This window comes from Wolffia australiana, chromosome 13 (genome assembly GCF_029677425.1).
Source record: "Wolffia australiana isolate 7733 chromosome 13, ASM2967742v1".
Classification (NCBI taxonomy): domain Eukaryota; kingdom Viridiplantae; phylum Streptophyta; class Magnoliopsida; order Alismatales; family Araceae; genus Wolffia; species Wolffia australiana.
The window spans coordinates 13,559,493-13,586,620 of record NC_135847.1 but is presented as its reverse complement, the minus strand read 5'-3'; the positions used below and the strand labels follow the sequence as shown (position 1 = coordinate 13,586,620).

The window sequence follows — 27,128 nt, the reverse complement described above, 5'->3', positions numbered from 1 at the left end:
ATCTTGGCCACTTCTCCTGGCCCACTTTTGGGCACTTCTTAGGCCCATTACTTGGTGACTTCTGACCCCTTTTTTTGGGCAGTTTTGGGTCTATATCAAGGCCATTATGCGGAATCTACTCAAGGATACATGGTCATTTATGCTCTCTCTTCTATAGATTTTGTTGGGCATGTTCATGTTTTGGTGGCCCATGTTTCAAGTTTGGCTACGCAAGTGCACTACCATCTTCTATGGTTTGTCTAATGAGCCTCCATTGCCGACGGTTTGTGTCGTGCTACTGTCCTTTACGGTTTGTGCCATGTCGTCGTCTTTACGATTTGTGCCGTGCCACCTTCCTTTATGGTTTGTGCCATGCCACCATCTTTTCTAATTGTACCAAGGACTTCCATCTCCTACGGTTGTGCCAAATGTTGTCATCTCAGGATAATGTGGCCACACCTTCCACATGCATCATCTTCATCGAGCTTCTAAAGACATTTCTTCCCCTACTCTTTGCTCAAGGATCCCTCCTCGATGCGAGGCATCGTGTTTGTGTTTTTTGTACCATTTGTGTGTGCTCAAGCTGAAGATCATCCGTGATCCAGTTTGTTGGGGAGTGTGCTCAAGTTGAATCATCCATGCTTCGGCTTGAGGGGGAGTGTGATTTATATTCATAGACCTTGTGGATGTTGGGATTGTGGCATATAATCCAATCGTTGTAACAAACCTTGTTTTTGTTTAATTGAAAGTTTTGTTCCATTATTTCAACATCCGTGAATGTGTGACTAATGAAGTCAATGATTGTATTCAACAAGTGAATTATGATCAGATCATAATATGGGGATCACTTGAGTAAAATGAACAGAATCTAAATATCTCCCCCTCAAGGGATGTTTGTTAAGGGACATCAGACATGCCATATTAGAGTGGTAACACTTGCTCAGAGTTACATAGTGATGAGTATAGTTGATCCCATGGCTATTGGTGCATGAACATTAGTGAGAAGTGTGAGGTGCTCCTTTAAAGAAAGGAGTCCCCTAAGGTGATTCGTATGAGTCCCTTGATGGTTGAATTGTCTAAGTCAACCAAGGTAGACTCATGTCATCATATTACTGATGGTCCTTAGACACGAGGCACCGAGGACATCTTATGATGGGATTACTATGCTTTGACTGTGTCATATAGGTCTCACCATTGGACTGATTAAGAACACATGTTGGGCATGTCATGAAAATCATGAAGATCATTGAGTGGCCAGAAGAGGGATCATCACCCTCGTTAATTGAGTGGTTATGACTCAAGAGAAGTTTTTCATGAAATCCTTGGCCAGGTTATAAGTGAGTTATCAGAGAATAGTTTTCTGATGAATTCTTATGCATCATCTCAAGTTAAGTTGTATTGATTTAGGGGTTGGCTCTAATACCATGCCCTGAATAAAACTTAGGAGTCATGGTTCATGAATGAGGGACTATATCAATATGGTATTGATGTACATACATTTACCATGAAGAATAAAAGAGTCTAGATGGTACTCAAACATCCTCTGGAACATGTGAGTGTAGTTTGGCACCAAAGCATGTTGGCAACCTGACCTACCATTTGGATCAAGATCCATTAAACCATACTTTGAAATGGATTTAATTGATTAGATGAATTGATTAGAGGTTATCATATGGAATAGTCATTTTAAGCTGACCTTACCATGAGAGAGAAAAGTTCCCACATGTGTTGAAGTCTCTTGGGCCCCACGCCCAAGAGACATCAATGAGAGAATTGTTCTCACACGCGTGGATGTCTTTTGAGCTTCTAGGCCCAAAAGGCTCACATGTGTGGATGTCTCTTGGGCTTCCATGCCCAAGAGACATAAATGTGAGTATTTGTTCTCACATGTGTGGAGTTTTTGGACTTCAACAATCCTAGGGTCATGATGTGATGTCTTTTGGACTTTCACATCCAATAGTCACGATGTAGTTCTTACGCATGTGACACGACCATTGATCTTCCTTTTGACAACTATATACGCTGCCCAAAGGCTTGGGGGTAGGCATCAAAACTAGCCTCCTTATGTAGCTCTTCTCAAGGAAGGTCTTCTCCCTTTCCTTCCATTGTACCATACCTGTTCTTGAAGAAAAAGATCAAGGGCATGCCGAGGAGGCGGAGAAGGCTTCAAGGAGAAGAAGATTCTCTAGAAGAGTCTCACGTGGACTCAACTAGAGATTTGGCATCAGACCGATTGGTTCATCCTCAAGAAAAAAGAGAAGTTTATCCTTCAGAACAAATGGGATATCCAAGATCAAAGAAAAGGACAACACACCAAGAATTTCAAGCAAGAGATGAAAGGTATAAACTAAATCATGTTAAAAATGAGTTAACATCAAATGAGCGATTTTTTTATAAGCGATTTTGACATCAAATGACCAATCGGATCCAAATCCGGTGATCTGCATTGGACCTAATTTTAGGATGCTTAGAACTCTTCAAATTCTTAGAGTGGTATAGAGTCAATTTGTGCTCATTCTAAGCTTTCCAGATTATATTTGGTGTCCAAATCAAAGTTGAAACAAAAAAGTTATGGCCTCTAAAAAATTCAGCTATCGAGTGAGTTTTTCCTTGTTCCGCGCGCGTAGGGTACCCGAATTGGCAAAGTTGCCCGGGAAACCAGCGCGACTAATTGGGCACCTCATTGGCCTATAGAGGTGTTGGGTAGCTGAAACGCCAAGGGGCGCTCAGCCAACCGGCATGCGTTCAAATTACGCGTCGGTCAGAAGCCAGATATGATGTCATCAACAAAAAAAGTAGAAATGGGATGATGACGTTATCATTGGACCTGTCAAATCAGGTCTTGCTGACATAGAAATATGCTAAGACAATCAGATGTTGATTTGATAGATGATAAGGACTTATTAATTCCGATATCTGATATTGATTCGATATTGGATAAGAACTTTGGTCCACTTAGAACATTAATTCGACATTTGATAAGGACATTTCGAAATGATATCAGATATTGATCCGATATTGGATAAGCCCTTATTGATTCTATCAGATATTGATCCGATTGTCGATAACCCTAATCAGATCCAATATCGAATATTGATCATATATTCGACAAGCCTTATCGTGTCCAATGTCGGATATCGATCCAATATTCGATAAGCCCTTATTAGTTCGATATCAGATATTGATCTGATATTCGATCAGGCCTTCTTAGACTAGAGGATCTCACATAGGATATCAATCAGATATTCAATAAGACCTTATCAAATCCTAGGATCTAATATCAGATATTGATCCACTATTCGATAACGTCCTTATGGTGTCCAAGGATTTGGTAAGACCTTGGATAAACCGAGTGCACTCACGAATGCACCAGGAGCCAAGTCGGGGATCTTGCACCCACACAGGCGCGCACTAGGAACTTGCGAGCGGGCAGAAGGCTGCGATTGGCGCAAGGTGCCAATCGACACACCAAGAGGGATGTTTGCACAAAAACCCTAAAATCTGAAAATTTTAATTAAATCTTATTTTGAAATTATTTTATGGGTTTATTAAAATGTTTATACTAATGGTGATTAATATCGTGATTTTGGTTATTTTAAAATGGTTTTAAATTCTGATAATTATTTATGAATTATTCATTAATTATATTAAAATTCCCTCATCAAAATTGAGACAGAAATGCAAGATTAATAAATCTTTGTATGCTCCTCCTATCCTACATCTTTGGAACTTAATACATTAAGGGGATGGTGGAGTTGCTCTAGTCCTTTTTGTAACGGTTAAGTCTGTTTATAAGATTGTGTACAATAGTACAAAGGCCATGATAAGAGATCATAGAACTTGGTGGAGTAGAACCAGGATTTTATGAAAACTTATTTTGAGCAAGTAACATGAGTATGTGTCAACCAAAATAAATGGTTGGTGGAGCATCTCTAGGCCCATTGAAAGTAGGGAACCAAACATGATCGGATATCATAAGGTCATTATGAATCTCATGGGATGAGTGCTTTTCAAGTGTGCAATGATTGGTGGAGTAGCCCCAAGTTATTACGCAAAGAAGAGATTCCGATCTATAGAGGAAAATTGTCAGAATCTCCGAAAAAGAAATATTATTGAGGGTTATGTTTCTTAGTGCAAGCCATAGGATAAGGAAAAGCAAATCCATTAATAAAATATCTTAAAGTGGGAAAAGAATGTCGTCCATGAATATGCTATGTAGTACAATTGATGCTAACAAGCTCATTTGACCTACTTTATCGGCTGCGTTTAGAACGTGAGGATTTTCCTCAAATCCAAATGGATTGATTATGTCCTTACAGAAGATGAACCTGAAATTCCTTCACCTAGTGGAGGGGATGAGGCTTTGGCCAAATTCCAGAAATTCAATGAAGACGCCAACACGCAGTGTATCATGCTCTTATCCATGACTAATGAGTTGTAGAAGCAACATATGGAAATGGATCCTTGGACAATGATGGCTCATTTGATTGAGTTGTAAGCAGAACATAGCCAAATCAAACGCTACGAGTTGTTTAAGAGCTTGTTTCGGGCCCGCATGCCTAAGGGATCATCTGTACATACCCATATGTTAAAGATGATTGAGAGAATAGAGCACATGGCTGTCTCGGGATTTCAACTTCTACAATCTCTTCCAAAATCTTATTCACAATTTTTTATGAAATTCAACATGAATAAGATTCAATTTTCTCTAGCTGAACTGCACAATATGCTCAAATTGCCCATGGAACTTTCTAGAAAGAGAAACTCCGAGTCCTCATGGTCCTTAAGATCAACAAGAAGAGGAAGGCAACACCCAGTTCAAGGAGGAACGTTGGAAAGAGAAATGGTACAACAATGAAGAAGAAGAAGGACGTAAACTCAAAAGGGGAGTATTTCCACTACGGTCCCAAATGGCACTAGAAGAGGAATTGCAAAAAGTACCTCGAGAAATGTGTCGAGACCAAGAAGTCATAAGACTCTTTTGGAGCCATCTATATGACAGATGTCTATCTCACATCACATAACTGCACATCTTGGGTATTAGATACCGGATGTACCTCACACATCTGTTATGATGTATAGGTGATGGAAAGTATAAGGAAGTTGAGGAATGGGGAGGTGACATTCACACTCAGGAATGGCACAAAGGTTTCTGTTTTGCCCATGGGAGAAGTCGACCTCAAGCTACCCTTTGGCGAATCATTTTTTTTATATGATTGTTATTTTTCCCCTGAATCGTAACAAACATTATTTTAGTTTCTCATTTGGTCCTAAAAGTTGTTCAATTTATTTTTGAAATAGGTTAATGAATTATATCTTCAGGATACATCACAAATGATTTGAACTTTGATGTTTCTCATAAGAAGAGAAAACATGTAGTGAACAAGACCTAACTATGGCATTGTAGGTTAGGACATATTAGCGCAAAAAGAGTGCAAAAGTTTCACCAAGAGAACAAATTGGCTTCTCCTGATTTTAAATAATAGAGTACTTGAGAATCTAATCTCATGGGTAAGTTACCTGAGTCTCCCTTCTCAGGAAAGGGAACACGCGCTAACAATATTTTGGAACTCATACATGCTAATATATGTGGTCCAATATCCACCCCAACCATATGTGGATTCTCTTACTTCATCACATTCATGCATGATTTCTCGAGATACGGATAGGTTTCTTGTTGAAACATAAATCTGAGGCACTCGAGAAGTTTAAAGAGTTTAACCTTGATGGAGAGAAACAAACATGAAAAAATATTAAAGATCTTCAGTCTGATCAAGGTGGTGGATACTCAAGGACAAAGTTCACTAATTTTCTCAAGGATAATAGTATCTCATCTCAACTTATACTCCACAAATCAATGGACTGTCAGAATGTCGGAATTTTACCCTGTTAGACATGGTTCTATCCATGATGAGTACATTAGACGCACCGCTATCACTTTGGGGATATCACACAACAACATTATATATCAACTCCAAATGAGATATGGCATGAGAAGAGGATAAGTTATGATTAGATTAAATTTTTGGGGATGTATGGCTCATGTTGAGGAACGGGAGTCACACAATGACAAGTGCATGTTTGTGGGATATCTAAAGGAAACTGGTGGACAATACCTTTACTACCTTGAAGAACAAAACTTGTTTTTTGCGAGGAGAGCTGTATTCCTAGAGGTGGAATTCCTTCTCAAAGAAAAAAATGGGACAAAGGTAGATCTAGACCCACAAATAGAGTTTGATCCTTTGGGTGAAACTCAGATGATTGAACATGTTGATCTCGATACAAAAGAAATTGCATAGCTCAAGTAGAGTTCTAGTAATTCCAGGTCGATATGTGGGACATATTGATGGGGAAAATCAGACCACGACTATCATATTTCATGATAACCCGTTGACCCACAATGATGCAATTCAAGCCACTGACTCCAAGAAATGGAGAGAATCAATGGATTCGAAAATCCAATCCATGAAAATCCAATCCAATCAATGTACACTGACCAAGCTTGAAACTTGGTAGACCCTCTTGAAGGAATTGTACCTATCGAGTGTAAGTGGATCTTCAAGAAGAGGATCCTTGAAGATGGAATGATCAACACGTATAAGGTTATGCTATTTACAAAAGGCTACAGTAAGATTCAACGAGTTGGTTATGATGAAACCTTCTTTCCCAAATCTATGATCAAGTCGATTAGAATAATTCTCGCCATTGCAGCACACTACGATTATGAGATGTGGAAAATGGTTGAGAAAACCACTTTCCTTAGTGGAAACCTTGAAGAGGAAAGTGTACATGACACAACCTAAAGGTTACTCATCAAAAGAACACCCTCATAAAATGTGCAAACTGCAAAGGTCCATTTATGGAGCTAAGCAATCTTCTAGGAGCTGAAATAAGATATTTGACCAAACGGTCAACTCCGACGACTTCATGAGGAATGAAGACTAGCCTTCTGTGTATAGGAAGAGTAGTGGGAGCTCGGTACGTTCTTGATCTTATATGTAGAAGTCATCTTGCTCATTGGGTGTGACACGAAGATGTTAAATTGAGTGAAATCTTCATTATCTCAAAACTTTTGCATGAAAGATCCAGGAGAAGCAACCTACGTATAGGGAATATTTATCTATAGAGATAGATTGTGAAGGCTGCTAGGATTGTCTCAATCCATGTACATAAGCACTATAGCGAAAATGTTTAACTTAGTGAATTCCAAAGGTGGGAGCATGTTGGAAATGTGGCCTAGAAGCCAATCATTGTAACAAACCTTGTTTAGTTTAATCAAAAGTTATTTGTTTCATTGTTTCAACATCTAGGAATGTGTGATAAATGAAGTCCCTGATTTTATTCTATTGAACGAGTGAATTATGATGAGATTCATACTATAGGGATCACTTAGACATCATGAAGAAAATTTTAATATCTCCCACTCAAGGGATGTTCAATAAGGGACATTGAACATACCGGATTAGAGTGGTGACACTTGCTCATACCCATATGGTGATGAGTATAGCCGATCCCATAGCTATTGTTGTGTGTACACCAATGAGAAGTGTCAGGTGCTCGTTTGGAGAAAGGAGTTCACTGAGGTGATCTGTATGAGTCCCTGGATGGTTGAATTATCTAAGTCGACCAGGTTGACTCATTTCGTCATAGTATTGATGGTCCTTAGACGTGAGGCACCAAGGACATCTGATGATACAAGTAATGTGCTTTGATTGTGTCAAAAGGATCTCAACAGTGGATTTGATAAAGACACATGTTGGGCATGTCATGAAGATCAGGTAGATGATTGAGTGACCAATAAGGAATCGTTCACCCTCAGATAATTGAGGTAATCTGACTCAAGGAAAGAGATGCACTAAATCTTGGCCAAGGTAGATGTGATTCATCAGAGAAAGAGTTCTTTGATGGACTCTTGTGCATCATCTTCAGAGGAATTAAGTTGGATTGATTTAGGGTTTGACTATCAAGACCATACCATGAATACAACTTAAGAGTCACTAGATGAATGAAGGACTATACCAATATGGAATTGATGGACACACAGGTACCATGAAGAACATAAAGAGTTTGGGTGAAACTCATATATCCTCTAAGAACATGCGAGTGTAGTTTGGCACAAAAGCATGTTGGCAACCTAGCCTACCAATTGGGTTAAATTGGTCTTGGTTGATTAAATCATATATGATACGGATTTAATTGATTGATAGAATTGTTTAAGGAGGGAAAAAATTATTTGGTTATTAACTAAGAGGATTATATGGGCCTAGAAGGGTCACACGCACAAGACTCTTGAGGGAGAAGGGCATTAACCTAATTATGCAATTATAGGAGGTCTAAAAGTTAGAGGTAACTCTATCATGAGAGAGAAATCTCTCAAGGGGTGACTTTAAGGGAAAAAGGTGATTTTATGGTAAAGTTACCAAGAGAGAGAAGAACCACATGCCATGTGTTAAAGCCTATTGGGTCAGCACGTCCCATAGCCTTTTATGAGTTCTAAATACCATCACATGGGTGGAGTTAATGGGTTCCCCTCGCCCCATAGACTCAAGCCCATGTGGTCCTTCCTCCAAGGGTCATAGATCGATGACTCTTGGGTTATCCCATCCAATGGATGAGAGGAATTCTTCTCTTTTAGTCCCACATGGAAAGAAAAGTTCTTTCCTCCCCATAGACAACTATATAAACCCCCCAAAGGGTTGGGGGTAGGTATCCAAGCTAGCCTCCTTCCCTAGCTCTCAAGGTCGATCCTCCTCTCTTGCCATAGCCTCTTCTGGGGAAGAAGATCAAGGGCATGCCAAGGAGATCATGGAGGATTGAAGAGAGAGCTTCCGAAAGAGAGAGTTGCGTGGACACGACTAGAGACCGGTCATTTGCCCGGTTAGATTGTCCTCAAGGACAAGAAGAAAGGGTGGAGAGAGTTCTTGCTCAAGGACACCAAGAACACCAACAAGAAGGGGAGAGATCAAGGAGGGAAAAAGTGATCTCTAACTTGAGATCAAAGGTATGGTCTATTATGGTTTAGAAAAGTTTTAAACTATATCCTAGATCATGTTCCTCGTTTAGCAGTGGAACATGCTCCGATTTGGACCTAAAATGACAAGTTTGGTTCGAAATGGGTATTCCGTCTTTGACACAATTTTTGAATGCTCAGATCAAACAATTTTCTTACAATAGTCCAAGTGGGAGTTTGTTGGGATTGTGGTCTAGAAGCCAATCATTGCAAAAAACCTTGTTTTTGTTTAATAAAAAGTGATATTTGATTATTTCAACATTTGTGAATGTGTGATTAATGAAGTCCCTAATTGTAACTACGATGATATCATAAAATAGGGATCATTTGAATAAAATAAATATAATCTAAATGTCTATGTTTCTCTGTTCAATCAAGGTCGTTCATGTATCACTAATTAAAGCTCCAAAGCCCCATTCCATTAGCATTGAGATTAATCACCACAACACCTCAATCAGTAATACTTAATTACATGACACAAGACTACAGATGATACATACCCTTGAATGGGGAAAGACAGAGTGAGAGAAGATGACGGGAGGGAGAGAGGATATAGAGACGATTAAATGTGAATAGAAGGGCCGTAATTAGGATAGTAGGGTTCACTACCTAGGTGAGTGGGAGATAGAGATTCAACCTCAAAGATGCCCTTATTGGTCCACAACGAGGAGGCCCGATAAGGGTTTCGTTCCAACATTCCCTTTCCATGTTAACTGGACAATTCATGGCCTACACAAGTGGTCTCATTGTCAAAAAAATTCATCTCTAAGAAACCTCAATTTTGGCTTAAGCGGAAGCATTATTATTGATGGGGGACCATCCCCAAGCTCAAGCCCAAGTTTGTGAAGATCAAGCCCCAGTAAGTGAGCAGCTGCATCATGAAGCTAAAGTGGACGCATAGAACCTGTACTTCAAGTATACGAAATGTCGACGAGCCCAATGGTTAGTTTATTTGATTTCTTGAGTGAGTGATGGGGAACGATGGATCGGGATCAACGACCGTTCCGGATCAATTGGATCAACTTGGGAAATGCAAACGTGAATGAATGAGATGCAGTTGAAAGATCAATGAGAAGCACTTCGTAGATGTCTAATGGAAAATGTAGCCCTCGATACTGTAGGAAGGATGGATTTGGGAACGCCGAAGCTTCCCAATACCCCGAGGCTCAAGGCAAATGGATGTGGCGAAGGCATGGTTACGACCGCTCATGCCAACACCCTCAAGCGTTCGACCAAGGCCGCATGAAGAGAACCCGATTCCCACCTCAATAACGACTCACAATCTATTCCTAGCCCCGACGGTGGAGACGCACTTAGGTAGTACTGAAGGAAACCAAAGAAACTCAAAAGGGGCAGTTGCAAGCGTACTTGGGGGGCTGAGGCCCGGATGGTAGTGACAAGTGACGACGATCTGTGATGGGGACCATCCGAGACTGACGACGAGATCCCTTGCCTGCCTTGCAAGCCCGAGCCGACACTAAGGATTTTGAGTTCGTCTACATGCCGTAGTCAATGCGGCGACTGAAGAAGGTTGACTCTATCCTTACCCTTTTCAAATTTGAATTGCTAGTGGCCTAATGTTAGGAGGCCTTGATGTGGTTTAATTAGATGTTCTAGGGTTGTTTTGGACACCCTGGGCGCCGTGTGGGCCCCCGGGCATTGTTTTCCCCTTCTTGGGCCTTGCATAGGCCCGTTAAGGCTTGTTTTAGGGTTAGGTCCCCCCTCCGCCTATAAAAGGTAGAGGATTGGGCACCCAACCCCTTAGCCCCTTTGCAAAAATGAAAATGTGAGCTTGAGTTGAGGTGAGTTCCTCTGCCATGCCTTCTTCCATCTAGCTTCTCCAAATCCTAGTCATGAAGCCACCTTGGAGCTTCCCTCTGATCTAGCTCATCTCTTCCCCCTTATTCTCATGGAGGTGCCCATCCATGATGATTCCCCTTCTATCCATCTCTACCATCCTAGATCTCTACCTTGCTTCTCATCTAGTATCCCTCTATCACATTCCGCTGCTATAGGCATACATAGGATGAAGAAGCCCGCCGCCGCCCCCGAGCTACAGGAGCAAGGTCTCCAATGGTGGTTGACTGGTGAACCCTTGGTTCCCAGTCCACCCCACAAGCCCGAAGAGCCGAATTGGGGATTCCTTCCCCAAACTTGGCTCCACAAAGGTCTCGGGAGACCTTCCCCCTGCATCCTCTCCGCCAGCGGTTTTCTGGCTTCCATCGCCAGTCTACCTCTGTCGGATCCTCTCCGGCCCCAGGTACGCGTGAACGACCGCCCATGACACCTCAAAATGGAGCCGCCTGCTAGCTGTTTGACGGGACGCCCCCGGATCCAGCCGGCCCGACGGCGCGCGCAGGTCCTTGACGCCATCGCGCCCTATCGGCGCCCAACACCCGTGAGCGCCGTCAGTCTTCACGCGGCTCCTGACGACCAAGGTTGGGCTCGAACTGCCCAGAAGCTTCCCGAAAAGCCTCAGGGTGTGGTGCCCGCTAGCCATTTGATGGAACGCTTTCTAGACTCGCCGGGCTGACGTCGCGCATGCAGCCCCTGCCGCCACCGCGTCCCCGACGACACTCGGCACCCGCGAGTGCTACCCAACACCCGACAGTTCTTGATGGCCAAAAGCATCCAAGGTCTGCCCGAAGACTGCCCAGAAGCATCTCCATGATGGGAAACCTCTCACCTATTTGACGGTTCGACCCAACCAGGAACACCGGGTCATCGGCGCTAGCACGGCTGGTCGGGCAGCGCAGGCCAACATCCAGCATCCGGCCCTCCTCTCTAGGGAGACCGTTTTGACCGGCCTTCAATAGACATCGGAAGATCGCTGCCATCGCCCCAGCACGCGTGTGACCCGAGTTCTGCCAGCAGACTGCCCACGCTGCACCTCGCAGCTCCCCACCCCAGAGCTATGCCACCTTCGCGCCAAGGGCGTCAGCACTCCCCCGAAGCATTCGGTGCTCCCTGAGCACCCCGCTCCCGCCCGCGCTTTCCGTGCACCGGTAGCAGCCCCCCATCTGGCCACGCCACGGACCATTGCGTTCGCCATGCACGCCGGCACCCACCAGCGACCGCTGCCCCGTGCTTCGGCACACGTCTAGGGGCTCGGTCCTTAGCGACCGGTTCTCCTACCTCGTCAATTAGGGAATGGTAGAACCGGGCTGTTTGGTTGCCGCCGATCGGATTGTCGAGCAAGAGCTCCAACCAACCGGTGCGACAACGAGTCTGCCTCGAGGTCCGGATCCAGCTAGGGTTCGTTCTCTTTTCAGGTCGATTCACCACCGAACTACTTGCCTCAAATTGTCATAGCTGACCGGGCTCAGGCCCCGTAGGTGCATTCGCGGTCACCCCTTTTGAGAATTATTTAGCTTCCCCAGTGCTTTCTGAGCGTTGTTTCCATCGATGGGGCTAGGATAGCCAGTCTCATCTGGGTTGGGTAGATGGGATTTCTTTTTAGTATTGGTTCTTGGTCGGACAGGTTGAGGGTGGATGCGTGGTATCAAGGAACCCGCTCCGTTACAGTGCTAGTTCCTCCGAGTCCCAGGTTATCGGAAGAATTCAGCTTATTCGAGTCTCCCCTTGTTGTGATATCGGGCGATCACGTCTGTTGTCGTAGTGCTTTATTTATCTCATTGTTTTCTTAAAACTCGCATTACACACATGTCATACAATTAGATTAGTGATTTCCCCATTGATTCGGAGTGGTCGTCGATCCCGACCCATCGTTCCGCATCAGTTTGTCCAGAAGAGAAGGTCAACCTGCAAAAATGCAATAGATCCGTGGCTGGATCCGGATCACCGAATAGTACTGGCAATCGAGATGTCCTATGCGTCGACCGGTAGTAGCAAGCTCACACGTCTGACGACTGTGACCTCTCAACTCGGGCCCAAGCGTTCCACAGTTGACGAGGGAAGTGGGCCGATCACTAAGGACCGTGTTCCAAGACAGTGTGCCAAAGGCACGGGAACATGGCTGCTGGTAGAGGACCGAGACACGAAGTCAACGATCGTGGTGGAAACCGGGTAGGGGCCCGGTGGTGATCCAACAGCGACGGGGGCAGGGAGCACTCGACGGTTGAGTCGGGACGCAACAGCGGAGTGTGGGATGTGGCTGACGGCGTCAGGCGCGTGCGGATGGCAGGATGGGGCCTACGTTTGGCTTCCGGGGAAGCTAGACGACCACTGGTGTGGCGACCGGTTCAGGCATAGTAGCAGGACAACGCGACGGTTGAGTGTGCGCGCAGCGGGCGACTGACGGCATCTGGCGTGCACGCAGAAGATCGAGCGGTAGGCTGGGCTTGCGGTTCGGCTTCACGGAAGCTAGGGGAGGTTGCTGGGTGGGGACCCTAGGTGTAGTGGTGGTGGCAGGTTGGGCAGTAGTGGCTGCTGTGCGCACGGCGGTGGCGAGTACGACGTGCAAGCGAGCGCGGGGTGCGACCGCGGCAGACTGGCGGCGGGAGACGATTCCACGGCTATTGAGGGAGGGGATGACAACTTCTCTTTTCTAGGCGCTGGAAAGGCGCTCAAGAAAAGAAACCAGCAGGGGCGCGTGGCAGTTTCTGCGCGTAGATGCGCGCGGAAACTAGGCCGGCGGGTGGTCGATCTTGAAACCAAACGGGCAGACTTGCCTGTTTCTTGGCAGGTCACCTGTTGGTCTTCCCTGGCCGCGGCGGCTGCTGGGCGGTGGTGTGCAGGGCGGCGAGGAGCGTCGGGTAACGATCGGTCGAGGGAGAGGGCGATCGGTCTCTCTCTCTTGCCGCCCCGGCGGCTGCTGCTGGTATGATGGCCAGCGACGGCTTGGGTGGTGGCCTCGAGATCCTTTTGGATCTGGGGATGGTTTCCCAACCCTAGAACCGTGGACTCTGCGGATCTCCTAAGAGAAGGACTTGACTGGAAGATCACAGGTGGCCTTTAGACGACGATGGCGGTGACGGTGGGACGACAGCGATGCGGCAACTTTCGGCGGTTCTTCGTGAAGGGAAATGCTTGCAAGTAGAGGGAGGCGGTGGTCGAGGTGACGAATACTCCTGCGGTTAGGCATATGGGAAGGCAAAGACGAGGAGGGAGATGGGGGAGCACGCTCAGCTAGAAGACCGGTGATCTCAAGGGAGAAGAGCCATGGGCGAAAGGGGGAAGAAGAGATTCTCTCTCTCCTTTCTTCTTGCGCAAGCAAGATAGTTTCTTCAAATTCTTCACTAAGTTAAAGTGGTGCCCAACCCTTCCCTTAAATAGGGGAGAAGGGAAACCAAAAGAGCAACTAGCCCATAAGAGAGGGAAAGAGAGAGAAAAGGGGAAACCAGCCCAACACATGGCTGCCCCGATGTGTCCCAACATGTTTAAATAAAAAGCCCAAACACACGTGGCGACAAAATAAAATAAAGATAGTTGTCAACCTTTTCAGTCGCCCTGTTGACTAGGCCATGTATGGAAGCTCGAGTCCTGAGCGTCCGCCCTTGCTTGGAGAGCGGGCTGTCGCTGAGTCGCCGTCTGCATATGGTCCCCATCAGTGAGATTATGTGAAATTTTATGTGCGCGTGCTTTGGGAGAGCCCAGGTGTAGTTTAGGAATCCCCTTTTAAATCAGCCTATTGGGGTGTTATGATTGTCTTGGGCACATCCTAATTTAGGCCCATTAGGGTACCACTTCCCCCACCTATATAAGATAAGTAGGCACAACCGTGTTTGCTTAGAATCCTTTGAAGAAGTTTGAAGAAGAAGGAATTCTCTTTGTTCTAGAGTTCCCAACTCTCTCCATAATAAAGGAGTTTTGCCTTTTCTAGTCTAGGGGGCCACGTAGATGGAGATAGCCAACTCTATCGCCTCAAGCTTCACCATCGAAGCATACGCCACTGGAAGAATGGATGCCGGCGCCTCTAGATAATCTCCACCTCCCTAGTTTAGGGTAGGTAGGTAGATACTAGTGTCACCATATCTGCCTCCACCAAGGATACCTCTAGCTTCTCCCCACAAATGTCCGCATAGCTCCGCGTAGATCTAGCCGCCGCCTACAGCCAGCCACCTGTCGCGAGTAGTGCCACATCTAGCATGGAAACCAGCCACTGAGTGCAGCTAGCCGTCCAATGTCGGTGCTAAGTCCAAGGATGTCAGTGCCAAGTCTAGTGCACTCGATGCCATGTCCCCAAGTCCGGTGCCAGATGCAACGCCGCCAACCCCAATGCCCACTACCGGTGCCAGTTCACGTTGACACCGACACCTTACGCCTCAGCACGCCTCTGTGCTAGCTCCAACATTGCCAGCGCCTCGCTTCCCAGATCTAGTGCCTCCTGCACAAGATCCATCCTTCAGTGCCGCAACGCCCTAGTTCTGCCCAAATCACGCCAGCCATCTGTTGGGTTTTGAAATGTCTAAGAACCCTTATATTGAGCTTGAAGCGGAAACACTCTAGTTAAGGTTCTAGGAAGAATTAGGGTTTGAAACTTTTGCAACCAATCTTGGATTTTCACTAGGATGGTTGAAACCCTTGATTAAAAAATTCTAATCAAGAAAACCCTCGTTTACATACCAGGGCCATTGAAGTGGAAAGAGAGATGTGATCCTTGGCCTTGGAGAAGAAGAACGGACTATAGAGCCTCCCTGTAATTTAGCCTCTAGTTGTATCAATGTTGTTCACTCCTTGATGTGATTCCTCTACATTGTATAAGATCTCTACTCCACTCCAAGAATTCCTTCACGAACTTCCCACATGAAGGGGAAAAGAGGAGAGAGAGGAGAGAGAAGTTCACACATCTTGGAAGGATAAAGGTTAGGATTGCTTATGCTCTTGCACCCAAATCTTTATTTGGACGTCTTGGGCATTTAGGATATGGGTAATATACCCCCAAATGTCATTTAGAACCCATCTCTAAGGAATCATATGCATGTGAACCCCTAGGCCCATTTATCCCACTAGTTAATGACTTTAATACTTGAACATCTAATCTACTTAACCAATCAATTGAATTCACTCTGAAACTTGTAATTCAATTGATATTGAACAATTTAACCTTATTGGTAAGTCAAGTCTCCATCATGCTTTTAGGACAAGCTACACTTGCATTGATTCACGGGATAAACGAGGTCCATCAAGACTATCTTCTTCATGGAACCTTCTGGTCACCACTACCATATTGATATATCCCTTCATCCACTAATGATCTATTGAGTTCAAATCTAGGGTATGGTGTTGAAGTGAAACCCTAATTATGTTAATCGTTTTAATTTATAGATTCTTGAGAGATTTCTAGTCACTCGCATCACTAAAATCTCATCACTTGCTTTGGCCAAAGACTTCTACATCTCTATTCTTGATATCATAAGCTCTAATGCATCGAGGGTAGATAATTCCATATTGACCTTACAATTACCTCCATGTCTTCATGATGCACCCAACCATGCCTATACTGGATCTCAATTGAGACCTTCGTCAACATGATCAAAGTGCACCAATATTACCACAAGATATCCTTGTTGCCTCAGGTCAAAGGACCACCAATTATATGGTGGCTTGAATCTTCCTAATTGACATAGATGTTCAACCATTCAAGAGATTCATGTAGATCAATTTAGTGAACACCTTTCTCTAAAGAAGCACCCAACCTTTCCTCATTAGTATACAGATGGGCATTGGGAACAACCACCATCATCACCCCAATGATCATGAGAAAGGTCGCCACTCTATCCCGAATATCTGATGTCCCTTATCATATTTTCTATGAGTGGGAATATTTAGGACTCGTCCTATCACACCACGTGATCCCTATATTATGAACTCATCACAATCCACTTGACATTTGACAAAGTCCTGGGACTTCATCAATCACCCATTCGCTGATGTTGATATGATGAAATTATAACTTTGATGAAACTAACACGAACAAAGTTTGTTACTAGGATTGGCTCTTTAGGCCACCAACTCCTACACCATCGACGCCAAATTTGCCAGTGCCCTAGCACCCAGAATCGTCGTCGGCGCCACAATGTCAGAATCTGTGCCCTGTGCCCTGTGCCCAACGAGCGCCTTGACGTCTACCGCTGTCAACTAGGTCTAGCACCCACCAAGTGTTTGATCTCGTGCCCACCAAGTGTCCAAACCGTTTGTGCCTTCCACTGCAGCCAGCAATGTAATCGTGCCGCCACACATACTGTTGCGACTCTCAGGCCTTATTTTTTGAATCCTTAATAGAAACAGTTGATTGCTGCCAATGACACATTTTGGTCCCTTCCGAGTATTATTACATTTTCCAATGCCTTCCACATGTGCTCCACCGTTAGGGACTAGTTTTGATAGGTCTAGATTTTATATGTTTGAGAGGTAGGGTTGTTTCTAGTTTCGAACTCAATTTGCTTTCATCGTATGAGTGTGGGCTGATAAGTAGGAAAATAGCGTGATTTGTGTTGTCATTTAGGGGTTTTATGAACTTATGCAATAAATTTCTAATATCCCTTAGTGGTTAAGGGGTCGTACCCAAGGGAGGCGGTCGAGAATTTCACATTGGATCTATTTAGGGCAAAGAATTCAAGAATTTGATGTCATAGTTTTCAATTTAAATGATGATTTTAGATCGATGTTCAGAATTAAGGTAGTTGCAAATTCAAGATCAATGAGAATCGAAAAGATTTATAGAGTTTGAAATGAAGATTCAAGTTTTTTAATTTGATCAAGAAAAATAGAAAAATAACCTAAAATGACGATCAACAATATTCACACGGTTCCACGCACGACAAGTCACCTCTTCGATCGGATATTTTCCGCCTCTGATCGGCGATCGCCAATTTTCAAAGAGACGGTAAAATCGACGTAGATGAAGAGTGAGTTATCGCTAATTCAATGCGTGAATTTTCCCTAAAATGACAATCAACTGATATCCAGGCGGCTCTACGCACAAAAAATCATCTATCATCCGGATATTTTCCGCCCCCCACCGGCGATCGCTAATGTTCAAATATATGAGAAAATCGGCATAGACGACGCATGTACTATTGTTAATTCAACATAAAAATCGGTTCTCTATCCACCTGTGTCATCTCGGCCAACCACTGTTGGAGATGGAATCAAGAATTTGATCCAATTTTAGAGAAATTCGAAATTTGGTAAACATAGTAGGAAATTAGAAATTCTTATTCAAGATTTGCTAATTTCCCCAAACTAAAGCCTAAATCAATATGGATTTGTAGTAATTTTATTTTAGAGATGTATTAGAGTGATTAAGAAAACCTAAGAGATGAATTAACACAGAAAATTCGGAATTAACAATCAAGAAATTAGAAATTATCATGAAATTGGGAAAAATCATGAACAATGAAGAAATCAAAAAATTGAAGCAAACGTAATGGTTTATTTGATGGAAAAGCAAGATAGGAATGCTAGGAAATATTAGTTTAATATTAAGAACCTCTGTGATGGCTCTTCACAGGAAGATTTGCAACAAAATCCAGGTTTTCCGCCCCCAGATCCGGCGACCGCTATGGAGCTTTGAAGCAAGAATTCCGGTGAAGATGGCGTCAATTTCAGCTCCTAATCACGTCCGGTTTTAACTTTGATCAAAGAGGAATCCCATGCGGCGCTTCCTTTCCAACCAAATCCAGAGCAGAGCTCTAATTTTTTATTACGCCCCTTTATATGCCGGAATCGCAAATAACATGATCGTGCAGTCGGTTACGTTCTTAATTTGTTTTGCTTTGTATGAAGGTCGTGCGCAATGTTTTGATTGGGCAAAATAAAATCTCTCGTGACATGATTGGATGTGCATCTTCCACGTGTGTGTTCGGTGTGTGCGTTGCATCTCAAACAAAATTTTAGATCTGTTTTCTGATTGGTCGAGAGATGCAACACATGTGGCTAACTCGATGCTTCACACACAGCAAGTTAAGTCAATTCTGATTGGTCCATGTATGGGGCGCATGCATCTCAAATCATTTTGCTGCACATGACTAATCAAGTCAAAATTGATTGGCCCACATGGCTTTGGTGTAACGCGCATTGCATGATCTGCTTTGCACGCGCGTGTCACGCGTGGAAAACTCCATTCTCGCCTTTGATTGGTTCGCGTGGATCTGCGTGTATTCCTGCGCACACTTCGCGGCCCTTTAAAGCTAAACTGGCGCAATACGGGCCAGTTTCACTAAAAAAGACTATTTTTATAAAAATAAAGCTATTTTAGTTATTTGAAAATACAAAATAAATTGCACAAAAAATTTATTACTGATAAATCATTTATTAAAAATTTATTATATGAAAAATTAATTTCTCTTTGATTTCTGTTATTATCAAATTAGGTCAATTTGATGAACATTAATTTTTCTTATAGAATTCATCCTTTAAAACCCTTAAAATTTGTTAATTGACCTAATTATTTATCAAAATCATTGTTTTACTTGAAAATCAAGAAAAACTTCATTTTAACATGAAAACATGGTAACATGCAATAAAAATGGATGGTTTTGACATTTAAAACCCACAAATATGATGAAAAATGGTACTTTATATACTCTATTTTACATGATCATTGGGATTAGATCCTGGTAGTTAGTTTACAAGTCCAGCTAACAAGCAACAATCTTGTGTTTTTTTAAATTTTAAAAACACACTGTCATTATACTGCATACTGCATATCCTATTTATCCTAGACGCTTCCCTATGGTGCAACACTAGCCATTAGATCTTATACATTAGATCGCATCATTAGCTTGAGAGAAGTTGAGGTTCAGAACCTCAACCTCATCCAAAACATAAGAGCATGGATTCCAGAGCATGAGTCAATCATAACTCTAAACTTCATCTGCTTTGAAAACCACACAATTTTACATACCTTAGTCATTGAAGAAATCGATTTCTGAAGTTTAAAGAGACGACCCTTGACCTTGATGAAAGAGATGGATTTTATAGCCGATTAATTTTTCAACCTTTTTCATTATCCCTTTGCCTTCTATCTGACCTGTATCTTTTTTTGAGGACTCTCTTTTCCTTCTCTCTTCACCTCTTCCTGATGTTTCTTCAGGTCACACATGGCAAGGAGGAGAGGAGGAGAACAGAGGAGAGGAGAGGACATTACTATAATTTCTAGTTTTTATAGTGAGCATGCACTTTGACGGCTTATAGGCCTTATTTGGAAATTATACCTTATAAAAATAATCCAATTAACTCCACCTCTAAAAAACCTTTTGCCATTGATCTGTGAGGCCAATCCAAATCCACTAGTTAACGACTTTAATAGTTGATAAGTTAATAAATGATAATAACATAATAAGATAATTGAATTCATATATAAAATAATTAATTAATCTCAATATATTCTAATTTAACCTAATATCAAATCCCCTCTATTCAACATTCCCTCCCCAACATTCTCTTCATTAATGACAATAACAATAATGATGAGTTTAATTTCCTTAATATTCTTGATATATTATTTTGTTTACATTATTTGATTATATTGTGCATATTATGTGGCATACCTAGATGGGATATGGGAGATAAGAGATAAAGAAAAGAGAAAGATTTTTTCGCATCAATAGAGACGGATATAGAGAGAGGAGAGGAGAGATAATGAGATATAGTTTGTTTTTACCTAGGATTCTCCCTAGTAACCTCACATTGATTGTTCTAATAACCCCTCAACACTATACTAAAATCTTATCTCTATATAATACTAAAATATGTCATTGCCTATATATGTATACCTATCCTATATTATGGGACCAAGGAAGAGGGGACCAATTCATTCGGTCGCCCGAAATCAGGTCAAAAGATTTCCAAAGTTCCCAGACTTAAGTAAGTCAGTCCAATTCGTGACTTAATCTGACTTACCTTACACCTTGAATTTTGGTTGTAATAATGGTGGCATGGTTGACCACCTCCACTATATCTCCACTATATAAGGGTGTTCCATGATATGAAGTTGCATGATGTTGATGAAATGATGAAAATGATGAAGATTTTGAAGCAATCTTGCTTTGTTGAATTTTCTTGAATTTTAAAATAATTTGATTGGGAGAATTTAATTCTTGAGTAAGTTTTCTTTTAGAAGAAGCTTGATTTTTGATGATTCTTATGATACTAGGGAGTTAGGAGGTTTGAGAGTTCCTTTTGATTTTTTTTTTTTTTCTTTTTTTGGAGCTTGAGCAGCATTCTTATTCTGGAGTGGAGTAACCATGATATGTTGGCATCACCACTGATCACTCAAGGATCAAATAATCTCTAATCGCTTTTGCGTTCTTTTCCATGAAATGGTTGGGTAAGCGTTGGAGAGCACGAATTCACGAATTACTGTTTGCTTGTTTGCCTCTCGGCCTCTCTTCTTGATCTTCACCTTAGCCAATCGCCGCCGCCAATTTTCATGAAATGGTTGGAGAAGTGTTTGAGAACCCTCGCCTCTCCTCCGAAATTTCCAGCTGAATCCAGAATCGGACCACCGTCTCACCACGTCGCGTGGCCTCCGAGTCAGAACCAAGACTCAGCGCGCTAACGTGCGATGTGCTGGTTAATGCAACCACCACCACCACCACCACCACCAGAAATCGCAATCGCCATCGGCCTTCCCTGACCTGAAACACCCAGCTACAGTTGGAGAATGACGGACGTGGTAAAAAAATTGCCACTACCATCGTACTCCGACCATTCTACCGCATGCACGCGTAGCCTGCTACTCAGCTAGCCACATGCACATGAACGCGCCCGGTTGCCACCGACGCACCCTGACCCTCCATGCCACTAGCAGCCGACGATCGAATTCCATGGAGTGAACTACGTCGGTGCTGGACGGATTACCGCTAGCCAATGCATTTTCTGGGGGTGCGGTCCTTAGTGGTCGGTTCTCCTCACTCATCAATTGGGAAGTTGATCGAGCCCGGATTGCTCGATCACTGTCCTTGGATCAGGTTGAGCTTGCTCCCCCTCACAATGTGTTAGATAGTCCAACTTGTGGTACTATCTAGTGGTTCGGGTTCAACCACAAGTCCATTCTCGCTTTTGCAGGTCAACAAGCCCTTCAGATTGTCCGCCACAAATGGTCATGGCCGACCAGGTTGGACCTCACATGTTCTCTTGCAGCTGCCACTTTCAAGTCCCTGCTTTTGAGTACCTCCCGAGTTCATGTCCACAGCCGGGGCTAGATAGAGTATTTGATAATTGAGTGGGTAGTTAAGATTTTTGTTCATTCGGTCCTAATTGAATAGATCAAAGGTGCACGCATGAGCCATCATAACTACGCCATCACCATATTCATTTTACCCAAACTCTAGTCATTGGGATGCCTAATAGCATTCGTGAGTCAGACTTTCTCTAGTTGTGTGGTATTTGACATCATAGTACTGTTTAGAGCTTCTCATTGTTTTTGTTGTTGCATTTTACACATTTCATACCCACACATAGTCTCATCTTAATTGATCTGGATCGGTCGTCAATCCCGCCGCGTAGTTCCGCATAAGTGATGTTACATAATTGGTAATAAGATACGCCAATGTCGCTATAGTATAATTTGTTCTTTGACTTTAACATCTAACGGTTCATCCATATTAGAATTGATGAGATCATTTCTATAAACGAATCAATGAATTTCATGTCTAGTATGAAATTAAGATATCATAAAAGGAGTTCTTTGATGGTCTTGTTAGAATCAGTTTAGACCATATTAACATAATTAGGGGGCGGACGTAAAGATTATACCCTAAGGTAAACCTATGAGTGATCTAATGATTGGACTATAGTAATATAGTAAAAGATGATATACCATTAGAACAGTCGGATGAGCTCCTTGCCTTCTAGGACACAATGTCTCTTGACACCTCCAATGTTGGAGAGTTAACCAATCAATTGGGTAAAAGGATAATTATATCTTATAGGACATAGACTTCATTCGTTAGATAATTAAGAAGAAGTACTCATTAGAGCCATTTAACTTATGGGCCTAGAGAGTCACAAATATATAAAGCATTTGAGGGAAAAGGACAAATGAATAAATAACGGGGTTTATTTATAAATCCCACTTTTTATAAATATGTCCAACGGACTTGGCCGTAGGGACTGATGCAATATTTGACCGAGCCACCCTCATGTTTCTCCTTCATTGTCTCTTGCTTTCTTCACTTGATAGAATGCCTTTGTGAGAGCAATGCCAAGAAGATTGAGGATGGTCAGATGGGCATCACCTACTATTCAAATAGAAGAATCGCCCAAACGCGTCTTCCAGGTGGGTACTACTAGATGTCGAACATTTGAACAACTTGAACATCCCAACCAAAGCCAAGGAGAATTCGACGAGGGAGGACATTTCTTCAAAGAGGATGATATATTTTCATGTATGATATGATCACTACTATTCTCATCCTTTCAAATGGCTCTAACACAAATTGATATCTATTGTGATATCATTTCAACTTCCAACGTACTCCCACTCTCTGAATTGCGTTGTAAGTCTGCCTTACGTTGAAAATTCAGAATGCTCGATAACACCAACATCCTCCACTAAGAGAAATAGAGTGGGTCTAGTAGAGGTGCTAGCTTAGTGTCTCCTAAAAATCTCTCTTAGTGGCCAGTGTAACAGCTTAAAGGCTAATGTTGGAGGATTCCTATATCGATGCAAAGTGAGAGTTATTCCTTCTACTTCTCTTCATGTTAATGAGTTTCTATTCTTATCCCGCTTTGCTGCCCTAATTCTTCATGTATTCTCCATTTGTCTATCTATAAGGGGGGGGGGTGTATTAATCCTATAATGATGTCCCCATCAGCTTTTATAAAAAAACAAAGAAAGTAGAAGAAGAGAGATAAGTTGAAAGAGAGTAATAGGGATATTTAGAGAATAAAGTTATCTAGTATTATTGTTGGGTGGAAGGCGGCAAGAGTCAAGTCGCCTAAACACAACAAAATAAACCCTTAGTAGGGTTATTTTGCTAAACCCTAAGGGATTTTAACTAAGTATCTAACGAATTATCTAAGGGATTTTGCAAATATCTCTCTAAAAGAGACTCTGAACTAAGGAGGAGCCCGAAAAGGAGGGAGAGGATTGGTACCGAATAAGGGTCCAATAGGCAAAATATTCTTAAAATAATAAAAGAGGAAGATATAGAATATCTTATAGGCTCTAAAGGCTAGTAGCCCATTTTCTGTAAAACTAACTTGGACAGTATTTCATAGTCAGGAGGTGCCCTCCTTTTATTGGGGGGGGGACCCACAGACAATAAAATACTCCATTTGGGACTAAACCCACATTGAGCTTTAAACCCCACATAAGACAAATCAAATAATCTCACCCCAGGTGAATAGGACAAAACAATTATATTATAACTAGATTACACAATGGTCCATTTAAACTTAGGATTTGGGCCATTTCACCCTGGATAATTAGTTAAAAAATTTCTATTTACAAATTATAAATTATCTTTAAATGACTTGGTTGTGGTTGAGAAGGATATTTAAGGCAGTGGCATTTTTATTACAGAAGTTCGTGAGACTCAGAACCTAAAGACGAAAAAACAATGGAAGACCCTACAACTTAAAAAACTAAATGCTAAACCAGAGTGAAACTTTAGAGGAAACGCCTGCCAGCCGTCTGAGAGCCTAACCTGAAAACCGCAAACCCGTTGTTAGGCTTCAGTCTCTCGGCGGTTCCCGCGTTTAAAGCTGGCGACGAGTTTGTCGAAATTGCGATCAGAGCTCCCACCGTCGGCGACCGCGCGAAGGGCCTCTTCTTTCACCTTGGCGATGGCGGCAGCTGCGGTGGGGTCCTCTTCCATGAGCGCCCTGAGTTTCTGGGCAATCTCCTCTCCGGGGACTATCTCTTCGTCCCCGTCCCAACTCCACTCCCTGGGCCACTCTCCCAGGCCGCTCTTCTCCGCCACCATGGCGCTGAGCCTCTGGTCTCCTCCGCGCGGCCAGAGCAGCATCCTCACGCCTACTAGCGCCGTCTCCGTCAGCGAGTTCCAGCCGGAGTGGTTCAGGATTCCTCCAATGGCGGGGTGTTCCAGAATCGCCTGCCGGTCCACCCACCCCATCACCACCATCCCCCTCTCCTCCACCCTGTCCAGGAACCCCTCTCCCAGAAGCTCGTCCATGGCTCTCTTGTCGCCTTGCACCTCGTCCTTATCCACCTTCTTCGTCTTCAGGATCCAGAAGAATCGGCACCCGCTGCTCTCCAGTCCCGCAGCGAGCTCCTTTATCTGCTTCGGCGGCAGCGCCGTGCGGTTCCCGAAGCACACGTAGACCACGGAGGATTTCGGCTGCGCGTCGAGCCAGGCAGTGTAGGGAGTTTCCGCCGAGCTTGGTATGGGTAGGAAGGGACCGACGGTGAACATCGGCGGGAGGCCGGGCACGACCTTGCCGGCGTTCAGCGCCGCGACAGTCTCCGGCTCGAAGGCGTCCCAGGTGTTTATTACGATCCCGTCGACATCCGGCATGGCCTTGGCGTTGTCGGAGAACTGACCAGCCCATGGGTGTTTCGGGTCTCGCAGCGGCTGCGATGGGGACGAAGCCAGCCGATAGGATTTTGAGATTCTCCGTCAGGCCGGGGATTTTGAGGGGGGTTGTCCCCCCCGAGGCGACGAAGCCAGGGTAGGTGACGACAAGTGTAAGCATGGCTGCATTAGACATGGAGTTGACGTAGATGGGCAGAGAGATGGAGCGAGCGATGGGGAGGAAGAGGGAGATGAAGAAGACGTCCATAACGATTGCGGAAAGGGGAGGAGAGACAGCCGATAGGATGGGCCCGAGGAGGTGGGCTGCGCCGCTGATTCTCTCGTACTGAAGAAAGAAGGGGTCTCTGTCGGGGTCGGGGTCTTGGGAGAGAGGAAGAGGAAACTCGAGGAGGTGGGACGAGGGGGAGGAGGAGACGAAGGTGGAGACGATGTGGGCCTCGGCAGCGGAGACGAACGGCGTGGGGCAGACGAAGGTGATGGCGCAGCCGCGAGAAGCTAGATATTCAGCGAGGCGGAGGAAAGGCATGAGGTGTCCCAAGCCGGAGCACGGTAGGAAGGCGATGTGAGGAACCTCCGCCTCCGACATTGCCGGCGCCATGCTCGAAGCTGATCGATCAGCCCGCTCCGTTGTCTGTTACGAGGAAGAAGTTGTCGCCTTAGTATCTACTCCCTGCTTTCCCTGACTATTTATCTTGGCTCTCTGAACCTTGGGCCTCGCAACGCACAGCACCATTGCACTAACTCTAGTGTCTGCCCTCAAATTCTTCGTAATTACCATCTATTGACTTCACTATTAAAATGATCGACTCGAAATGGGTGAAATTTAACGGGCATCCCCCATCGTCGAAGCCATTTAATTTGGCGATCGAGTCGCCTGCCCGGCCACGGACAAAGGTATAACTGCGTCGACATCTACTTCCACCCGTCTATCGCTATTTAATATATTTCGGCGCAATCTCTCTCTCTCTCCCCTCTTCAATTCTCTATTCTTGATCTACGATGCATCTCTGTTAACACCTGGTCCCGGCCTCGAAACTGGTCCTTCAGTATTTCTATATTTGAGGTTAAATCTGAGCCATGTATTCTTCCAACCCAGTCGGCGGGCACCACACGAACACGTGTCCCCCCAACGTTCGTCCAAATCTCTCCAAGCTTCGATCGAAGAAGAAGCCTCTCTCAAGAGCTTCAACTTGATGAAATCGTTAGTGTAAATAATCAGGCTCCTGGAGTTAAAATTGTTGAATTCGATTTAGCGTTCAAAATTTGACTTCCACTCCGAATCCGTCTTCCATTTTCATGCGTTTCAAATTTCGGTCCTTATTTCTAACTTATTTTTGTCTCGATTGACTTCTATTTTTGTCTCGATTCAGAATTCAATTTAGATTTCTAAACTCTGTTTCCAATTTACGATTTCCTTTTAGAAATTCAAGTTGATATTTTATTATCTGTTTTAATCGGAATTGGATCTATGATTTCAAAATAATTTTTCTGAGTTCATGTTTGTTTTTAGTTTCATTTTTAATCCTAATTTAATTATAAACTAACTTATTTAGTTTCTACTTCAATCCTTTTTTGATTTGTAACTTATTTTCCTGATTTTCAAATTTTATTATCAAATTGAAGATTATTTCCTTTAAAATTTATTTTAAATCTCAAATATGATATATAATTTGTTATTTCTAAATTTATTTGTAATCAAAATTTTTATTTTAACTTCAGATCTAGTTTCT

General features: G+C 43.5%; 1 long non-coding RNA gene and 1 pseudogene across 3 annotated transcripts in view; both read right to left on the bottom strand.

Moving 5' to 3' along the window:
• LOC144711515 (uncharacterized) overlaps window positions 1-18,733 on the bottom strand; it is a 42,226-nt gene extending 23,493 nt beyond the window's left edge. Inside the window, exon 1 of one of the 3 annotated variants that reach the window (XR_013583574.1) lies at window positions 18,384-18,733. This is a non-coding gene — a long non-coding RNA (uncharacterized LOC144711515). The remainder of the gene's footprint in view (window positions 1-18,383) is intronic. The other 2 variants (XR_013583573.1, XR_013583575.1) reach the window with 2 other exon arrangements.
• A 5,653-nt stretch (window positions 18,734-24,386) lies between these two features.
• On the bottom strand, window positions 24,387-26,056 carry LOC144711300 (UDP-glycosyltransferase 708A6 pseudogene; annotated as a pseudogene).
• Window positions 26,057-27,128: the final 1,072 nt, after the last annotated feature.